The 21,724-nt window shown below is 38.1% G+C and overlaps 1 protein-coding gene across 6 annotated transcripts in view; it reads right to left on the bottom strand.

Annotated features, from left to right (window-relative positions):
- The window catches only part of SLC25A21 (solute carrier family 25 member 21), a 237,452-nt gene that overhangs the window by 25,245 nt on the left and 190,483 nt on the right, over positions 1–21,724 (bottom strand). For 2 of the 6 annotated variants that reach the window (XM_032112699.1, XM_032112702.1), the window contains exon 1: positions 15,689–15,819. The exons of the other annotated variants lie outside the window; for them this stretch is intronic. The gene's annotated coding sequence lies outside the window, so the exon portion shown is untranslated. Of the gene's footprint in view, positions 1–15,688; positions 15,820–21,724 lie in introns of those variants that run through there. 6 annotated transcript variants of the gene reach the window in all.

Below are 21,724 nucleotides of genomic sequence, written 5' to 3'. Positions count from 1 at the left end.
TGGTGAGAGTTCAGAAAGGGATCTAATGGAATCACCAAGAAGAATCATAGAATCATCAAGGTTGGAAGAGACCTTCCATTTCAGCCATCAACCCAGCACTACCATTGTTACCCCTAAACCACTAAACCACATCATCCAGTGCTGGACTCAGAGGCCTCTTGAAATCCTCCAGGGGTGGTGACTCCACCACCTTCCTGGGCAAACTATTCCAATGTCTCAACACCCCAACAGTGAAAAAAAAGTTTTTCAATACCTAATTTGAATCTCCCCTTAGCTTAAGGTCATAAGTTACCTCGTTAGCCAACAAGAATATATCCTACAATTTACCCATCTTCGGAATGTATACACATTTATTCAGGACTGTAAAAGGATTCTGTCTACACAAAAAAATTACTTCTTAAAGCAAAGCATTTGTGTTTTTTTTAAATGTTGAAAGGTGATGATGTTGGAATGTGATGATTCACCTTTCTAAAGCAGCCTATTATTTGGAATATTTTTGCAGAGTGTGTAAGAGACATGACATCAATAGATTCTCCTATAGTTAATCTCTGCATGTCAAAAGAAAACAGCTAAATTCATATTCCCCACGTGAATGTAAAATACTACAAAAGCTATACCATTTTCCCCATCCTTCTTTGAATGATTCTCTGGAGTTCTCAGGCCTCTCCAATATAAATAAAATAATTTAGGCCTTGTAAGATGCTCAGGGTTGGGCATATTGCTAATCCTTACCTGAAGTAAGCAATGTATGAACTCCAGTCCGTGACAAAAGGACACTTTGAGCATTTAATACAATGATGGTTTCATGACAAAATACTGAAAGGTAGGAGATTTAAGGAATTCAGTTGAGTCATCAGATGTTTGAATTTCCCCAAAGTCTTACTTTGCAAACATAAATAAATATACAAATATATGTTTATGTATCTATTAATATAGATATGGATATATCTATGGATACCTATAGATATGGATTTAACAATACAGATATACTGGATCCATAGAATCATAGAATGGTTTAGTTGGAAGGGACCATAAAAATCATTTAGCTCCAACTTTCCTGCCATAAGTAGGGAACCTTCCACTAGACCAGGTTACTCAGCCCCATCCAGCTGGTCTTGGTCTTAATTCTTAGTCCTGGGCCCATCTTAGTCTTTAATGGTTCATACATATTCTGAGGATATTGCTGGTTCAGCAAGCTATTGAAATGTCAAAAACCCTCAACCTGACTCATACATTTTAATGTGAGTTCAAACGGAAACTGAGGTCCAAGTAGGATCAGCTACAAGAACACAGATCCCTATAAACACTTTTTTCCTTTTGGCTCAGTCTAAACCCCTGTAAGCATATCCACAACAGGCATCCTGCTTGCAATTTCTAGTACTCCACATGACTGGAATTGGAAAATTAATGTCCTCCGCTGCTTTACTCACTGCTGTAGCTCTCACTACAAAAAGTGAGACTCAGTCTTGGTCCAGATTTTCTCAATAGTAAGAGATGCATAAGCAGAGAAGTATGCAGTGTAAAGCAACAATTCATTTCTACAAACACACAGCAGCATTACCTAGCCTTACACAACAGGTTCATTTTCCAGGTAGCCTTTTTGTATACTCAAAAGGGTAGGTACACTGTTAGCTACTGACCTCCAGTTAGACTGGAGGTCTAACTAGCTAGACTGGGTCTAGCTATGCAGCCAGTTTTCAACCCACCTCAGTAGGTCCTTAGAGATGCTTTTGACATCTTGTACCAAGCCCAACTCCAAGTAGGCTTTGACTTTCCTAACCAAGTCGCCTCTTGGGATTTTTGCCTGACTTTCTGCATGCTGGCATGGACTTGAGTGGAGGCGATCCTTGAATATTATGCAGGTTCCCTGGACCCCTCTTCCCTCCAGAGCCTTTTATCATGGGACTTTTCCAAGCAGACCCCTGAATAACCCACAGTCTGCTCTCCTGAAGTCTAGGGCTGTGAACTTGCTTTTTGCCCTACTCCCTCTTTTCAGGATCTGAACTCCACCATCTCATGGTCACAACAACCAAGACTCACTTTGACCTTAAACCCAGTGAGGCCTTCTTCACTTGTGTGTTAGAGCTCCAGTGGAACACTTTTTATTGACTCTTCTACTTGCATTAAGAAGCCATCATTAATGCAGCTGGATTGTTTATGCCCTGCAGTGTTGTCCCTCCAGGAGATATCAAGGTAGTTGAAGTCCCCATTGAGGATCAGGGTCTGCAAATATCAGTCTGCTTCTGGCAGTCTCTACAGGCCGCTCTACAATCTGCTTGTTCTTCCAAGTCAGGCAGCCCACAGTAGATACCTACTACCAAGTACCACTATTGGTCTGATCTTTAATCCTTACCCATAAACTTTCATCATTCAACCTCAGGCAGAGCTCCATGCATTCCAGTTGCTCTCTCCATGTCTTCCTGGCCAGCCCTTCCTCAAGAGTCTGTACCCCTCCACAGCAGCACTCAGTCCATTCACCCCATCCCTGGGATCATGACGAGATCCTACCCCTGCAGCTGCACACAGATCTCCAATTCCTCATGTTTATGTTGTGTGCCCTGGTGTGGAGGCTCTTTGGAGACACTTCCTCACTCACATGCAAATGCTTGAGGTGACTCCACTTGAGCCCTGTTTTACTCATCTTGTGTTCCTCGTGGTTCACATCACCCCCAGCGCTTTGCTTGGCAGCATCTCCACTGCTCCCTCAGAGCTGTGGTAACTCTCCTCCTCCCTCGGGGCTCTTGGCTTAAAGCCTTCTTTATCAAGTCAGCCACCCTGCAGCAAAGATATGTGGGCAAAGATACCACCCTGCATATGATGTCAGGCTGATCTGCTTATTGCAACTGTAAGGCTGACACTGAAGATTTTCTGCTGGAGGAACCTCTACCGTGAACCAGGAGAATCTGCAGAGCCCAGCAACTATATTCACGGCTCTGTGAATCCCTAAAATGTGAAGTGATCTGTAACTGGGTTTCACTGCTTCATTCCTCTTTCCTCTGTGGAAGCACATCTCTTCATGAAAAACAGGCAGGAAGGAGTTAAGGTCTATTCCTATGGAACATATTAAGTTTAGAAATCTAAAAACACATGAAACTTTGAGGATATACATCCATATATGCAATATGTAATTCAGTAAACATGGTAAGAACTAGCTCAGTATTTAATTATGAGCTGTGGTTAGGGGTATTTTTCCCTTCCTGATTTGAAATAGAAACAGAAGAAAGGTTAGTAAGCACAGCCAGTGAGATGAAAGGAATAAATGGAAGGAGGAAGTAGAAGACAATCCTATCCCATCACTGCCTATTGTCAACTGACTAATTTTTCAAATGAAGTGTTTTAGAACCTCCTGTGCCTGAGGTGGAGGACAAGCAACTGTTCCCAGCTTTTACAAATAATGTTTTACAAACTACCCATTAAAGACAGTTATTTCAATCTTTGCAGAATGAACTATTTACTTAATTAAAAAAACTAGCACAATAGTAACAAAAAGTTGAATGGTTTTGCATACACACATACATACACATACATTACACACATACATACATACATACACATGCATACTTCACGTACACACACAATGATCTTATACTTCTGCTTTGCTTGGCCAATTGAGTTAGTCTATTTGCCCACAGAGAATGACATTTTTCAAAGTCAGCTAATGAACAGTATTGACATTTCACATTTGAGAGATATTATCACTTGGACTCAAGTCTTCCTTCAAAAAACTGGTGTTCAGAAAAATTGTGAAACAGCAACAGCAATCAATGCAGGGTCTGATAGAAGAGAGAGGACATGACATCATATCCCTAGCTACAGACACTGGAAAGAACAAATAAATTTCTAACAGAAACACAGCTACATCTTATTTTGTTTCAGCATTAAGGGTCTAAATGAACATCACCATTCAATTGTATTCTGGGCAAGAGCCCAAACTCATCTTTGCAGCAGTTGATTTTGAAACATTACAGTCAATCACATCTTCTCAATTTGTTCTTTCAGGCTTTCCCTGTCCTTCTGGTTTCCATTTCTTGTTTGGAAGCCTTGAGTCATTCACCCTGGCAAGACAACCAACCTAAATCAGTTATTTTCTCCGAATTATACTGAAATTGCGATCTTGCTTAGCTTGTTGTTTTCTTCCTCTGTCTTTCACATGATTTTCCCTTTAAGGATCTAATAAGGCTGATTGAAGGCATAAGCACAATATTCCCTTTCTTTTGTTGCTGTCAAACCCAAGGCACTTACCCACATTGTTTTATAATTGAAACAAAAAACCTCTTAGGTCCAATTCTGCTTTCATTACCTCTGCATTATCCCAAGTATAAATAAAAGACCTGGCTTTCATGACGACATCAGTTACATGAAACAAATGCACAACTTTCAGATTTCACAAAATGTTCTATTTAAAAAAGGGAAGGAATTTTGAAGACATGATTGGTAAAAAGGATGGTGTTATTCAGAAAGAGGAAGAAAATATGTCTAAATATAATTAAATTTGCTTAGAATTTAATTTATATCAGGAAAAAGGTACCTTTCAATTTCATTGTATGTAGCATGTTGTGAATTTATTACTAACAGAAAACAAACAATTGAACACAGGGCAATATTACTTTAACATAACTATAGTGTGAAGTGATCTTTGTGTTGACCTAGCTGGATATTTAAAAGATTTTAAATTACCAGAAGTTTCAGAAAAAGAAGCAAGCGCTTAGTGAAGGACAAGCACAAATTAGTACCTACCACTGAGAAGAAGGGACTTAATTTAGCCATTTGTTTTGAGAGATGCAAGCCACTAACCAGTTCACATATATAGTCCACCCTCAATCCCAGCATTTACAACCATTTGCCCAGTTTAAGAGGAGTGCTGTAGGGAAGGCTGAGTGTCATTCTGGGACAACTGGCACAGAGTTCGGCATACTTGAAAAGATATTAAAGGTTGGACACATTCACAGTAAATCAGTCTTGGACACTCTGTTGCTCTCCAAAAAGCTTTTTTTTTCTTCTTGTCAAGTATGTTATGTATATTATCCTACTGCAAATGTTAAATACACATCTCTACAGGAACCCCATAGAAAACTATCAATAACACAGCTAAGCTGACTTCTGAATTTCTATTATGCAACTATATTTCTTTATTTTTTCTGTATCTGCTATACAGACATCTGCCATTTTAGACACTGGCACTAAATACTAGGTCCTTTTTTCATAGCATATTTCACTTTTTTTTTTAACCCAGCTTTCATTGCAACACCTGGGAATTAAGGAAAAACGTTAAGTATTTTTTGCAGCAAGTAAAAGAGAATTATATGTTACCCTGTGCCTGTGGTAACACCGTTACACTATATGCTAAAAGAAGACCAAGCCTCAAGCTATAAGAATACTAGAAGCCAACCAATTAATGAAAGAAATCTCTCAAATAAGTTAGGACAACACACTGTATGAAAAGTGACTGGTTAAAAAGGAAGAGGCTGTTGGTGAAAGCTATTAAGATGCTTCAGGAAAGTACTAACAGTGGAGAAGTTGGCTCAGAAACAATCAGACTGGCCAAGAAATGGATTAATAATCAGCCTCAATCCACCTCACTTATTCAAAATGACAGTCATCACTGTATTTACTGCATGTGGGTCAGATTATGAAGTTATTATGATCCATCATTCATGTGACTGTTATTATTACTGAGAAATGAGTCTTCCCTGAGTTTTAATCACCTCTCAATCTCTTAGTCAAAACCCTCGCTAATTTTTTGGCTTTCTAAGCTGCATTCTGAATTTATATGAGTTACAGGACACATCTAAATATATATCCCTCAAGAAATGGAAAGGTGAAACCCTTTCCTTCCTTACTGGTATCTGTGGCAGCAAAAAAGTGAGCATTAAAAAAGGAATCTTTGTTAAAATTTCTTTCTACTCAAATGATGGTCTTTAATACTTTTTTACTTTTATATATTATTTACATATTTCTCACATGCTTTCTGTGTTTTGCTATACCCAAGCAACTAAGAAAAAATAATCTAGGAAGGTGAAGGTGTAGCCTCATGTTGTAACACACAACATAGCCTCAACAGTTTCCCACGTGTGGAAAAAGATATCTTGTTCTGGATTTTTTTCCCCACGGATGATTATAAATTACTTATTTAAGTGGCACATTGTTACTTTGTACTGCTTGTCTAATAGATTAATTTGAACTAAATTAAATCACATTTTTTAAAATGTAGATATGTTCACACCTCTGCCACTTACTCTGCAAGTGCCAGGGGCCTGTGAAGCTGGGCTGGCACTGCTTCCAGGGAGTAATGGGGCTGCCTGGGAGGGTGGTGGGAGCTGGCAGGCAGCGAGGCAGGACCTTGCCAGCTGCAGCCCCTCTGCTGCTCCCCACTGCCAGCCCAGCAAAGCACTTGCTCTGCAGCGCTCCCGCCACTGCTGCCTCTGCCTTCCGAGCACTTTCCTTCTGGCTGGCCCCAACACCAATGAACGAAATACCAGTTTGGCCCACGCTTCTGAGAAACCTTAAGCTGGTCTGTTTGATGTATTTCCTGTTGAAATCAGTGCAAATGGCAGCGTTATTATCACTGGCGGCTGGTTTAGGCTCTTACAAAATTACCTGCATGTAATCACTAGCTGGGCTGTAGAAAGGGTCTACATGTCTCATTTCTTACAGCTGACAGCATTTCTTCCCCCAAAGACTTTCCCTCTAGCTGCCCCTTTGTTTGCAAGAGGAGCAAGCTACAGACATGCCAAAACAGCTTTGCCTAGAGCTTCTGAAACAGAAAAATTCTTCATTGCATTTTGGATTGTCAGGATTGGCAGAATGTTTCATTTGTTCAGAAGGAGTTTTAGTTGTTCAAACACTAGAAGAGAATTTATGGGTTTTTTTCCCCTTTTGCCAACAATACTGCTGTAACTGGTACGACAGGAAGCCATCACTGTTTTAAAGTAGCTCCACACCTATGTCTATTGAAGCCAAAGAATGCAAGAAAATGATTTTTAGTTTTGATACCAGAGGAAAAAAACAGATATTCTGGGAGGTGTGCTTAGAAATCTGAATATGACACTAAAAAATGAAAATCATGGATAATTAGATATGTTTTCTGGAAAAGACTGACAGCATTTCTCTGTGTTAAAATGCTGCTGTGATTCATTAAATGAAAAATCATGAGATGAGCAAAATTTCTGTGCTTGCCCTGGGAATGTGTTCTACTTAAATTGGTTGTGACTTCATAAAAATACAACATTAAGTTGTTTTAATTCCATCAGAAAAAATGTGGCTCAGGAAGGAAATTTTTGATTGCAAGTTAATGTTGGCCTTCATTGGAATAAGTTATACTCTTCAATATCCACATGTGTAATCCCTGAGGAGTTATATGACGCCATGTATTCTTTCCCATCTGCTAGTTAAATATGAGATTCAAGAGGCTTTCAGTGTCATTATACAGATTAGTGACTCTCCCAAGAGGAATCTAGGCTCATGATACAGTGAATAACTTACAATGAGATTCTGAAGACCAGCATTCAGAGATCATTTTGTGTTTGTATGAGTTTTGCACCTGCAATTATTTGTGCTTGTAATTTAGGTTACTTAGATGTTTTTAACTTACAGATGCAATCAGTGATGTAGATACTTAAACTGAACTGAACTGCAGGCAACCATAACTGCAGGTGCAAAATTTTGTCTGCAATTATTTGAATTCATAAACACATCCATCTTCCGAAGTCTAAAGTAAATGTAGGCCAGTAGTGGTTTTATATAGTATATTTAACAAACTAAAAATCATGCATCATTCTCCCAATTTTCAAAAATGCTCACAACTACTCTTTTTAGCATTAAAAAGAATAGGGCAACATTAAATATACACAAAGATGAACAAAACAATTTGAATTCATCTTTTAGCATCTTGACCTTTGGGGTATTTTTCTTACTCCCTTTACAGTACCTGTAGCAGGAAAATAAGGAAAGATGCCTGATTTTGTAACAGCAATACCGTTGACAGTTGCACCAGTAGAGAGCAAAAGTGCTACATGCACTGAAGTCAAAGTGTGCAGAATTTGTAGCACTACATAGGCAGTGAACAGCACCATGAACTTGTACACATACTGGCACTTGAGTTTCCACCTGGAGGGCAGTTGTGGCATCTAGACATACCATGGGAGTAAAAGGTATTGCTACACAGATGGCTGAGGAAACTTGTATGAATGGCAACTACCTCCCTAAAGACAGGCAAATATCTGTGTTTGTCATCAAATATGGATGGTGTCATATGAAAGTTATCAGAAAAGTTTTAAGTATTTGGGAGCAAGAAAATAATTCCTTGAAAAGCACAAATTTCCTACAGTTAGGCAGTGTCACAGATCTTTTCCCTTCACCTTTGGAGGGCCATTGTGCAGTGGCAGTGTGATACAGCGAGGGCACAGGAGTGAAACCCAGCTCCAGCCCCCTGATCCAGACTGCTCATCCCAGCCCAGGTTGCAGTTTAAGAAAACTCTGTCATATGAACATCTACATTACACACTGACCATCATGGATGAAGAAGCAATGCCCAAAAAGATACCTCCCACTCCTCATGCACCTAAAATGTACTAAAAATACCATAGGGGTTAGTATGTTTTCCTCAGTCCCATCTGAGAACAAAAAGAGTTGACAGTTAATACAAACTTTTTTTTTTTAATCACAACACATTTTAAACATGAAAGGTCCCTTCTCAGTCAAGATGCAGCAATGTTTTCAAACAGATTCTACCTTCAGTACTATGATAGTCTGACCCTAGGATGACATTTTGCTTGTCCTTCTTGCACAATTTACAACACGAAGCACTATAATGTCATGTGATTACTCTGTGGGGTGACTAACCTTGACTCTGAGTTTATCTAAGAGAAAATGGATCTAAGGAAGGTAATATTAAATGACTGAGAAATTAAGAAGATTTACCAAAGATTTATCAAAGGATTCCAAACAAACCTTGACTGTTAAACTACTAGAAACAGATTTTTCAAGGATTTCCACCAGAGATATACCTTTATGATGAAAATCCTGCTACAAGATTGTGATGCAGAGTTATGCAAACACTTTTTGAGATCAGATCAACAGGCAAGGCAGATGTGTGAAGAATAGTGTAGCAGTTGCAACACTATTAACTAAATATTGTTAATTGCTAATTATCCTAATTGTTGTTATTACTGCTTTTTATTATTAAGTGATCTACTCTTGTTTTATGTAGTCTTGTCTCACCTGCCAACAGAGTCCTCATCTGCATAGACATCTGTAAAGAAACCTGACAGGTTTTCTCTTAAAAAGTAATGGAGTCTGTTTCTCGGTGATGTGGCAGTTTGTACTGGATTATTTATTTTTTAAAAAAGCTAGCAATGTGTTCTTTGAGCAGCAGACCTGCCTCAGCAGGTTTAACCTGAACATCTCTATTGAAATGTTTTCTTTTTCTCAATATACTCTTCTGATCCAGCACTCTTCACAACTTGAATTCTTCTGCAGAAAAGAAATTTTGCCACTTGGGCATTGAATAAACAAAACAAATGAACCCTCCCTCCTAAGTTACTTTTAAAAGCAAAAAAGGTATTTTACTTTGAAAAAATGAACAAATTGTTTCATATAGCAATTCAAGTAAATACAACTTGTGCTATTTTACAGCCTACAGCATGATTTTTTTTTGTTTCAAAACTTTCTGTATTTTATGACTTAAAATAAAAGTACTTTTATAACCATCAACACATCAAAAATCAAGTAATTTTTGATCAAATTTGCTTTCCTTCTAGATCTCTAATTTTCTCTGAGTTTCCAAAAGAGAATCCTTTTCCCTTTGTGGTTCACAAACATGCCATGAAGCTTGCTTGGTAACCAGCTCTGTGCTGGATCTAGAATTCAGCCAGATTAGCCAGAGATTACCATTACACCTCTACAGCAGCATTGGTTGCCATGATCTCATATCTAAGTGTAACTGCGATTTGCAACCACACTACTTCCCTCTTCACCACCATCAGAGAGCATTACAAAGTCAATCTAAGCAACACTAAACACTACTCAAGGATTGCCTGGTATTACAGAGCTGATTTAGAGACATGTGAAAACCTTATCCATGGACAGTACAGCCAGCAAGGCCATAAGAACACATTTATGTTGTCTTAACTGGGGTAACAGGCTGCTTCCTTGCAAACAGCTGTGGTAGACAAGAAAGTCTGCTACAAGCAGTTTTGCAAGGCAAGGGTGGGCAGAGAGCTCCGAGTGCAATGATTTGGGTTCTAATTTTAGCAGGTCTTGAAGGAACACATGGTAAAGTCATTTGAAGTGCCAGGCATCCACAGGTAATGCTCCAAAAAAAAAGGCATCCAACTTGATCAGCATTGATACACAACCCAGTAGGTTCTTCTATGGGTTCTGTTTTGCTGTAAGGTAAAAATGCTGAAAAGTCCATGAATGTCAGTGAATTTTTAATAAAATGTGTGTCTGCAGTTCAAGAAGAACTACACAATTTATTATTTTGTACTGAAACTATGTAAAGCTAGCAACACAGCAAAAAACCCTGCAAAACTCAGCAGTGTTGTCAACAGCCTCGTGTTCTCCTTTTGGGTTACAAAAATTCAGACAAGGATATCACCTGAGGCCAGCTGAAGATTATCTAAAAAGCTGAATAAATAAAAAATTGGAGAACTCATAAATAGCTAGCCAGTAGTATTTCTGAAAGCTGTAGTTTATATTAACTTTTATTCTGTCATGATGCATTGGTCTGTTTATGATGGTTTTTTTCTCCAGGGAAGAACATACATTTTAGTAAACAAATTTTTACCCTTTCTCAAGTAATAGTCAGTAACAGAGCTATGGACAGTTCTCCAGGGATTCACCTCTCACTGAAGTCGAAGTAGCCCTCTTGATTTTAATAGAATTTATACCATATATTTTACAAAGAAGTTTTAAGAGACTTTGGAGGACATAACTACCCCTTTGCTTTCAAAGACTATATATTCCTTAATCTTTTTCTCCAAGAATCCAAGACCTTTTTGTACCTGTGTTTCTCCTTTTATATTTTTCTGCTTTTTTTATCTATGAAGGCTATAACTCCAGCTACAAGTTAAAAATCTTGGTACCATTTGTTTTCCAGAGACAGAACAGAGCAGAGTAGTGCTAAATACAGACTTTAAGCAAAACCACTGAATCTAACTTATGAATACTGATATATATCTATTGTCCTATACAGATCTATACCACTAACAGACACAACCAGCCTTTCATGAATTGTGCATATTGATTCAGGATTCATAACAGAAATGTTTTTTGGTTTAGAGACACTTAAAAATGGCTAAAGTATGTTCTGATAATGAATGTTTAAAACTTACACTTGGGGACATAAAAAATCATAAATAATCAATAGAGTGGAAAGAGAAATGCAATGCTTTCCATCGTCTCCAGGGTCTGCCCTACATGGACCCCTTAGAAACCACAAAGTATAAAGCAGTGCCTCATAATGTAATGAATACTTGTACTTAGTAGGAAAAATACATTTACCACGTATACAGAGACACAATGAAGCAGCGCATGGAGCTCTGGTACTGCAGCTCGAGTCTGCTACCATTTGAGCTAAAGCAGAACTACATTAGCTGGCACTAACAGCAGTGCATTTATCCTGGCTGCAGGCAAGCTGTCATAAGGCAGCAGCACAGCACACACACAGCCACAATCACTTTTCAAGCAAAATGAGTAGAGAAAAGAGCTAAGGAGAAAAATATAACCTTGTATTAAGTTTAATGTATATACCTGTCTAATTAATTCATTTTTCAAAGTTATTTAAGCCTCTGGGAATGCAGCTTTCCTACAAGACATTATATTCCAGTGGCACTATATCACAGCAAGTCAAGCACATAGAATCACCTTAGAGATGACAAATAATAAAGTACTACTTTAGATTTTCAGCTTATTCACTCCATATTTGTTTGTGATGATGTGGTAAAAAAAAAAAGCTTTGGATCTCATTTTTAACCATTTTACTGGACATCTGGTGTTCGCTGCTTAAAGTTTCACTGTTACCAGGGTCATTGTAATTCTATAGCACATCTGGGCCAAATTCCCTGGCAGTTTTTAGTGAATTCTGTGGCAGTGGAAACATCTGTAGCTGTGCACAGTTCCACACACAGAGAATTGTGAGGAGCTGCAGAATTTTCTTGGATGTTTTACATTTTGGTGTCCAGGAAATTACCCGCTAGTAATGGATGATCTTTTAGGTTGTTTTGTTTAGTTTTGTTTTTTAAACTTCTGTGGGATATGTCCAAATCAGGTAAAACCACACAGATTCTAATCACTAACATTTTATTTTCATCAGTTATTAAAGAAAACACTGGTGCCTCAGTCTTCATGTTTTCAGAAGTACACACAGCCTTTGGAAACATTTTCTTGGAAGTGGGTGAACTGATGCAATGTGAAACTGGCCTAGTCACTGAAAATGTTGGGAACTGCAAACAAGGCCTAGGCCTGAGGAGTTGAAGAGAAGTTGAGCAAAAGAGTTTTGTGACAAAGGACCAGGCACAGTATATCATTAGTTCTTGTCTTTTAAGGTAAAAATCGAGATTAAAAATATCATACATCTGCCACTTGTGCACAGTCAACTTTTGTGTTAAAAATATTTTAACATTTAGTTATAATCTAAGTTTCAGTTATTCATTTTAAAAAGATAGAACAGAACTTGTTATAGCAAAAGGCCTGTGAGAATGAATGTTCTGGAAGAAATAGTTTCTTACTCCCCAGATCCTGAAGTACTTGTGCCAATTGGTTAGGATAAAATCAGTATGTTACAATTGCCTGGACTTGATCCAAAACTTTGCTTGCAAAAGAAAAAAAAGAAAAAAACAACCCCAACCAACCAAACAAAAAGAAAATCCTAACACCAGGTTTCTTTCCAGTAGTGTAATACATCACTGATGAAAGCACCAGAGGAGTAAACTCTGTTTTGTTACTTGCTGAGTGACTGAGCAGTTCGTGTTGTATGTGCTTGGACTGTCAAAGTAAAATATCATCTACATCTCAGCCTAATTCCTAATCTGAATGAAATGCTATTTCTTAAGAATTATAGTAAAGATACAGAAGGAGGAAAGGAAGGAAGGAAGGAAGGAAGGAAGGAAGGAAGGAAGGAAGGAAGGAAGGAAGGAAGGAAGGAAGGAAGGAAGGAAGGAAGGAAGGAAGGAAGGAAGGAAGGAAGGAAGGAAGGAATGGGGAGATGTCAGGACAAGAGCAGAAGAAGCTAAAATGTTATACCTGTGATGGATGTGTAACAGGAGCATTTATGGTTTGAAATTCTTTTCAGGGTGACTGAAGGTATGCTCAATAGGGATAAAAACCCCTTTCACTTTGCTGTATTTGTTCTCATACAGATTAAACACAACATTGGTCTTGAAGACAGGGAATATGAGCAGCAGTCTAGGTGGAATGCAGAGAAGAGCCAGAGCGAGCCAGAGACGATGCCTGGAACAGGAAACCTATGATATTCCTTACCAGACTGAGGCAGAAATTCTTTCCTTCCCCCCAAAATGTAAATAGGTAAGACTCTGAGCCTCCAACCATAAACCAATCCCCCTCTCCCCAAATGGATTTCCTTTTTATGTCAGAAGACTAATCCATGCTACCACATCTTCATCTGTATCCAATCATGCTTAAAAGGAAGGAAAAACCCCCTCTCTATCATGCTTCTAGTCAATAGTGCATTAAGAAAAAATAATCCCTCTTGATCCCTGACAGTGACTTGCTGAAGCTCTGAAGCATGATGTAAGTACAGTCATTACTATAATGCAAATGTCCAAGTGTTATGGTAGGTTCAAGGCAGTGCAAGATTTCCTGTACTCAAAGCTTAATACAAGACAGGGAATGAGTTATGAGACTAGACTACAAACTCAGAAGCAACCCCTTAGGATACATCATTTACTCATACAAGTTTTCACCTAGAAACTACATTAAATATTTGTAAAGACTTAAGCAATGGCCTTCCAGCGGAAGTCCTCCAGACAATTGTTGCAGTGTTTTTCTGCATTCAGCGAAAGCTGTGTTTGAAGGCTGCACTTGCTTAACATCAGATTCTACGTACCGGCTGTGGTGAGCATAGCTGAACATCCATGAGCTCCTAGATGTCAGAAAACTTTGTAGGTGAAAAATATATCTATCTATAGCAATCAAGTAACTTTTCAATATTCTCTTTCACAACCAGAAAAACTTAGTCCCTCAATTTTTATGACACAAGATTTATCTTCCTCCTGGTACAGTTTTGTGGACTTCTCTAACTTCTTCATATTTCCTCAATATTTTTCTTTAACATGTTGATTTAATTCAGTATTTTATCAGTTGTGTTACCAAATTTATATAGCAAGGCAAACTTCTGTACTTCCTTACTATGCCTTGGTTGTGTATGCTTTAGGATTGCATGATCCTTTTTGCCACGGTACAGTTCTATGAGTTCATGCTATGTAACTATCTTTAACAATTAATTTTTTCAGTGTTACTGCTTCCTAAGACAATGCTGTCTGCATTGTTGATATAGTACGTAAAATTTCAATTTTGATATCCACTCGATTTACTTTGTATTTGGCCATATGAAAATGCCTTTAGTTGCACAGTGACCATGAAATTGGGTGTAATTCTAAAACAATAATCTGTTCTCACTTACTGCCCCACCAGTTTTTGTGTCTATTGAAACAATTGCCAACTTCATTAAGTGTTCACAGGGAATAAAACACAATACTGATTCTAAAGGGATAGGCCTGGGATGAATTATACATTTAATTCTGGAGATAACGATGACTTTGAAGCCTTCCCAAACCAAGCTTGAGAAACACTGAGACATTAACTGATGATAGCTCAGTATGCATATTTAAAGTATGTGAAAGTATTAGTTACACTTCAGGGATATTCTGAATTCCTCCTGGCAGGCAGAAAATTCACCTAACTGCCAGAAAAGTCACCCCGCAAAGATAACTGGGCTGTGATTCTACAAATCCAATTTAGGTCATTTGAAGCTCCATTTGGTATGTTGGTTTGCTGATTGAGACAGGCTTTTTCAAGAAATTATTTATGTAATCAGTATTGAATATTACAGCACTAAAATCACAGAAGGTGAAGCCCTTTTATCTGATTTATGTTATCTAAGTAAATTATTTTCTAGGTGTTTTAAATGAATAATGCCAACAATGATAGGAGAATGTTTATACTCCTAAAGAATAGTTATCATTTATTGCATATCTCAAGAGATTATATGATAATTATTTTCTTTCCATCAGTAGTAACATGTCCCACTTTTCTTCCTTACGGGAAAAAGGACTTCCTAGTTGTGATGACAGAAAATGGTTTATGAAAATATTAAAGAGGTAATAACACATGGTCAGCTGGTTTTCAATTTAGCAATCTTGAAGGTAGCGAAAAAGGCTTGTGGAATTAAAGCCAAAGTTGTAAGCTACAGTCTTACTGATAACAGACTTACCAATTCTCTGCCATCTTTCAAATGAATCATTTAATCTAGTTCATGTTGTTTTTCTTCATTTTGCACTCCACTTTATGCTATAATCCCAGCCACAGTGAGACATTTTGGTGTCCAGGGAGTATCTCCAAACCCTGGGCACTGCCCCCACCAGCCTCCAGCCAGCTGCCCTTGCCTATTGTCTTCTCTGCTCTATCTTCCCAGATGGCAGCTACAACAATTAAAATTTACCATATTTACCTTCATCAGTTCTGGCTATGCTTGAATTCTGGTTTCACACACATTTGGGATAAACCAGCACTGCTGTGAAAGAAGAAATAATCCCATCTCCCTCATTTTACTTTCCCAGTCTCTCTGTCCTGCCCACACAATAGCCTGTCCATTCTGCTGGCAAAAGATCTGTGTGTGACATGATGACCTAGCCAGGGGGAACCTTTCTGGATTACCAACACATTTATTTTTTAAGTGGCCAGGTTAATATTAACCCAATCATTTCTCCAACATCCAAGACTCCAGACCAGGTGCAGAAGGGCATGTGGGGGCACAAAGGTGAGTCTGGCACAAAAGCAGGAACTCTGGGCACACAGAATACACCACTTCTTCTTCCGGTGGCAGAGCTGGTTTAAAGCATCCATGAACCATGGCTTTGGTTAGACAGAAATCAGGATGTAGTCTATCATGTTTTCCTCTTTGACTTGAGTTTTGTTGTATGGTTCACATCTTGCTGGATATTATACTCCTCCAGCTGTGCTACAATAATGGCACCTCTACCCTCTCATCAGGCAGTAATTTTGAATTAAAAAGCCTCTTCCAGGTATGGCTTCTAAAGTACAACACATACCACCTCATGAATGTGGTAACCGATATGTCGACATAGTGCTAAATAGGTGAGGATGTTGGCTTTCAGGAACAATCCCTTGCCAGATAATACTTCATTATCTGACAGACCATCTGGTTTCCAGTCCATCAACGCTATATTACTACAGTCAGCTCTCTATGCTTGATTATTGCCCAACATTTGTATTACTTTGTAAAAAAACAGAACTCAAAAAAAGAAAAAGAATCTTCCACAAAATGAGCAAGACAAATCACCACTTGCTTATGTACTTGTCATTGTCATTTTTGGATAATGGCCAAACAGTGGATTTTTGTCTATGCGACTCATGAGTTCAGAGTACAGCATACCCCATTGTTATCAGGAGAAAGATCACCAACTTTTAATTGCACAATATATATAAACACAGCTGGCCTCGTGACTCATGTTGTAATGCAATATGTTACTCTCTAAAATTCTGTTTCAGGTGTGACCTCAGGACTCTTTCTATTCCATTTGTTGAAGTCCGTGAGTTTTACAGTGATATACTCCTAGACTACCAGGAATATTTAAAGAATTTTTTTTTTCATGGATTTTAGAAGGAATGTGAATGAAAAGCTGTATCTATTGGATATCCTTGTGGTGTCTGTTCAGAGCACCCTGTCTTAAGAATGACTAATCAGAAGAATGTGCGGTTCATAATTCTGTAAGCAACAATAGTTGATCTCTTTACAGTAAAATAGGCATTTCTTCAGTGGGAAGAATGTCACCATGGCAACATAATGACATTACAGAACAAGATCAGGAAGAACAATACTAGCTGCATTTATTAAAAGAGTATATATTTAATTATGAACAAAAATAGTACTTTAGTGTAGTTAATAATGGAATGAAATTTTTATAAATATTGTATTGGCTTTTAAGTGAAGCTGGTCCTCAGTCGTCATTTGTTACCAGCTCCCAAAATTTCACTTTTGTGCATAACTCCCCTTTCCACAGGAAGCAGCAATCTCTTTTATTTTCTTTCAATAGTCTTAGGGTAAAATTCCAGTTATCCCTCTGTAACTGATATTGTCACCCCTGTCAATACACGGTCTAAGTTAAATACCTGGTTCAAAATCTGGATGCTTAACAAAACTCTACGGCTAAATAAATAAAACTCAGAAAGAAAACTTGGAAAGAAATTGTGATTAGCTTCCAGTGAAAAATGCATAAATAAACAATTAAAGAAATGTTTTTTATATTCTTTTTTCCCCCATAAATTGAATACTTTTACAGTGAGAACTCTAGCCACTCATGATCACACTCTTACCGGACATGTATGAAGTCTCTTCTTTCAATAATGAAACACAAATATAAGCAAGTTAGTGTGGTTAGACCAGGCTTCTTCCCAGGGAGGTTGGTGGTTCTTGTTCAGGATGCTGTGTAACCCCAGGCACCTGATGTGTTACTATGCTGGGTGAGAAACTGGATGAAACTCCAGATGGTCAAGCCAACAGAGCTAATTCCCACTAGCAGGGGAGAACTGGGTTTCACAAGCAGAGATGGTGCAGCAAAGAATACACTTCCCAGCATGGGGTACTACAAGACTCAGATATAGTCTGCAGAGCAGCCACTTGACTGCGGCTACAAAAGCTTTAATTTCCCACCTCTTATTGTCTTTAAAATGGTGGTTAGACCATACTCCAGAAAGTGGGACTTAATGGTCTGGATTCCCCTGTGTTCGGAAGGAGTAAGAATCTTGAGTTCCTGGGCAAGCCCTGCAAGCCACTGTATGAAGGAAAATATTTTTCAGAGGCTATTATTTCTGAAAAGGTAGCAGACAAAACCGTACTTTATGAGGAGCCCAATCACATGGGTGTGTTTCAGACGTGATCTGGAAATGCTTAGAAGTTGATTGATTGAGCCTACCAGTTGTCTCCACCTGGCAACTGCATGACCTTTCTTACAGTAAAAGCTTTAGGTTTAGGGGATAATATCTTTATCTGGACATGGATTCGGGTTTTTTTGTCTCATCAGTATCAAATCTAAGCTTTCTAGTATGGCCCAAAAAGAGGGGTTTAATTTGTGTTAATTCTGTTTTTTTCAACTGAGAGAAAAATCACAATTTGGAAAAATAGTAGCTTATTGTTTGTTCATGGAACCATGCATTAGTTTTCAGAGCACTAGAACTATTGGAACACATTTTCTGGTTTAAGTGAAATGTATTTGGGCAGGACTGGTTTTATAAGCAGCTTTATACATAAGCAATTCATACCAAAGCTTTAAAGTAGCTGTTCTTTCATTTTCCCAGTCGTGGTGCCTTGCCCACACTCTAAGTTGCCACACGTTGCCCTTTGTCTCAGGATCTGTCCTGGCAGGACTTCCTGGAGACCTATGGACACACATGGTGGTGCTCTGACCACATCTTCCTCTCTGCAGCACTCTGGTTACCTTCGTTGTTTAAGTGTCCTCTGGGTAGCATGATGATCCTTGTAGGCTGCTAAACAAGATTTGTGGTTGGCTCTAAGGACAAAGCAGATTTTGTCCCACACTTTTAAGGGTTATTACAAAGTTCTGCTAAACACAAATAGGTGCTTAGTTTAGTTTCTTTTCTGATGAAATACTGTCAAGCAAACATATGAAGTCAGTAGCAAACCCTGAGGGCTAACAGAATTCTTAGTTCAGCTGTTTTTCAGTGATGGGCAAGCAGTGTCATTTAGATGTTTCTGTTCTAGCTACACATATATAAGCACTTTTTAATTAACTTCTTCCTGTGAGAGAATGTCTATTCACAGGTGTTTATAACGTGGTCTCATATGAATCACAGAAGCAGAAGCTTTGGTCATGCATCAGTTAAGGTAGGAAATGTAGACATCCAAGGCTAGTTGGAATGCTATCAGGCATCCTCACATTTCACCACTTCTATCTGGAACTTTTCCTATGACAATGAAAACTCTATCAAGATTTCACAAATGAAAAGGACTGCAATTAAAAAAAATTCAGAAGAATAGAATAATAGATAATGACTAATCCATGTATTTTAGAAACTTTCTACAGTTTTCTCTGAATTCAAATTTTATACAATTGCCATGTAGACTTGTAGAAATGCCAGTCGGACATCTGTTGCCACAATCCATGCATATAATTTACATGACAGAATTACAGGTGTCTAAATTCTGCTTCTCTTGCTGGAAATCTTAAAACTTTGGGCAATTGTAAAATTAAGAAGTGTGTAATTTAATATGTTGTCTTAAACACAGGCTTAGGTAATATGCCAGAAAAACCTTAGAAAGTTAGTGCAAAAGGACTTGGTAAACAATCTGTAAATTTGCAGGTCACTAATGAATGTGGAAAAGGTGAACTGTTTATATAGAGCCTACGGCACTGTAGACTATATATAATGATCACCCAGCAGGACAGAAGCAAATTTACATTCTCTGCTCTGCTCTGGAAGGCAATGTGAGCTTCATTTTGAATGAAATTACTTACCTGGCACAGAAGGAATCAAAGAAGGTTCTGAAGAGCAGGCAAGCAGCAGCAGATTATACTGCTCAAAGATCCTGGATTTACTTTTTTTTTTTTTGTAAAATAGAATTTTTGAGCATTTGTATAGTCGAAGCAATAAGAACCAGGATCTGCACACTTTAAGCAGTTTGCATTCAAATTTGCCCTCTAGTGAAAACCAAATACTATTGCTTACATAAAGCAAGAAGAATACATTTGTGTCACCTTTTGGTATGGAATTCTTTCCTTCTCTTTTGCTCCTCTTACTACCACAGTTCTCCAGATCCCTTCTATATCAAATATCCTCCAAGAATGCATTTCATGTAGGAAGTCTCTCAGCTTTAACACACCAAGCTATACAATTGTCAGTGTATTTCTACTATTCTAGAAATACACTGAAATGTCTCTTCCTACCTTCCTACATTTTTTTCCACATGTATACTCATTTTTCTTTTTATATCTGATTTAGGTAATCTCACTGATAGCACAAAGGAGGGCACTAGCATTTACAAAGCTTTGGGAAGGAGTAAATATTTATATAATACTGCCACTAGCTAGAGTATGAAAATGAGGTCTGTACAGCAGCTACAGGTTGACCTTGAAGGGATTACTTACAAGTTAAAAATAAGCATAAACATTTAAGCAGCACATACTACCACATATCTTATGGTAAGGTGATAGTCTATCTCCCAGAAGTAGGATATCTATTAGGTCACTTGGAATTGGAGTTGCTATAGCAAACATTCTAGCTAGTAACTAAACAGTTATGCAGAATTTTTATGAATGTGGGTAGAAGCAATATTTTAGTAGCCCCTACACAGCTTAAACTGTTGTCCACACAAGGCTGGTAACAAACAAAGGGTAATACTTCTATGGCTTACACCTTAAAACAGTGCCTTGCTTTTCATACGTATTAGGTATACCTATATTCCTATATCTTGGAATATAAAAAGGAAATTCATCATCTTCATGTCACTAGAAATTATTTTAATAATTTAGAATTTCTTTAGGTACTATCTGAACTTCCCTAAAAATTTGCATAAAACATAAAACACAATTCAGACTTTGGCCACAGACAGATTCTATGGTCCCTGATAATTTTTTAACTCCATCTTCATTCAGAGTAGCTTCCAGAATAATGCCAACAAGCAAAGAAAGCATAAAATCAGAGCACAGACTTCAAAATGTGGTGTAGGAATTACTGGGATCCTGAAAAAAAAATCTGTAAGAAATATTGTATGAATTTTTGAACCCTTCAATCTCATTTCTGATTAGCTCATGAGTGATCTGTCAAGTTCTGTGGTCAACTCTCTTTATGCCTCCACATTTAATCAAAACATTTACACAGAAAATCAACAATAAGACATAGATAAAGTAAGAGTTCCACTAAAATTACTGTTTAGGTGTAAACTTGCATATAGTAAGTAAGGAGGAACTGTATTTAAATGGCAGCCCTGGGTTGTGTTCCTTAAAAGAGAAAGAAAATTGAAGGCCTGATATAAAGGCTTTAGCCGACAGAATAGTTTCCACTGACTTCTGAAGGATGCGAATCAGGCCCCTAAAGTAACAACTCATTTAGTAGTGACTGCTAAATTTATAGCACTTATTTTCTTTGAGCATAACAGCATCCATTCATCACACTGCAGTAACAAAGCTGTAACCCGATCCATGACAAATATTACAAGCCTAATGGCTGATGTCCATTACTGACGGGACCGGCTCACCATTTAGAAAAGATTGGCACTGAAGGATTACTGAGCAAACATAGCACCTGAAAAAACTTGCATGCAGGAGTCTGTCATCAGGTGTGTGATCGAGGGCATTATCTGAGAACGCTGGCTCTTATCTTCGGTTGGAAACTGCTGGAATTGCCAACAATTCTCAACAAAGAGCTTCCGTCATGGAAGGCTGATACACCGAACCAGTCTGGTGATGGTTTACCCTCCCAAGGCTTCATTCCTTTTTATGGATCACCT

The sequence above is a fragment of the Corvus moneduloides genome, chromosome 6 (assembly GCF_009650955.1).
Source record: "Corvus moneduloides isolate bCorMon1 chromosome 6, bCorMon1.pri, whole genome shotgun sequence".
Taxonomy (NCBI): Eukaryota; Metazoa; Chordata; class Aves; order Passeriformes; family Corvidae; genus Corvus; species Corvus moneduloides.
Note: the sequence above shows the minus strand (reverse complement) of the source record. Positions and strands in the feature narration are given on the sequence as shown.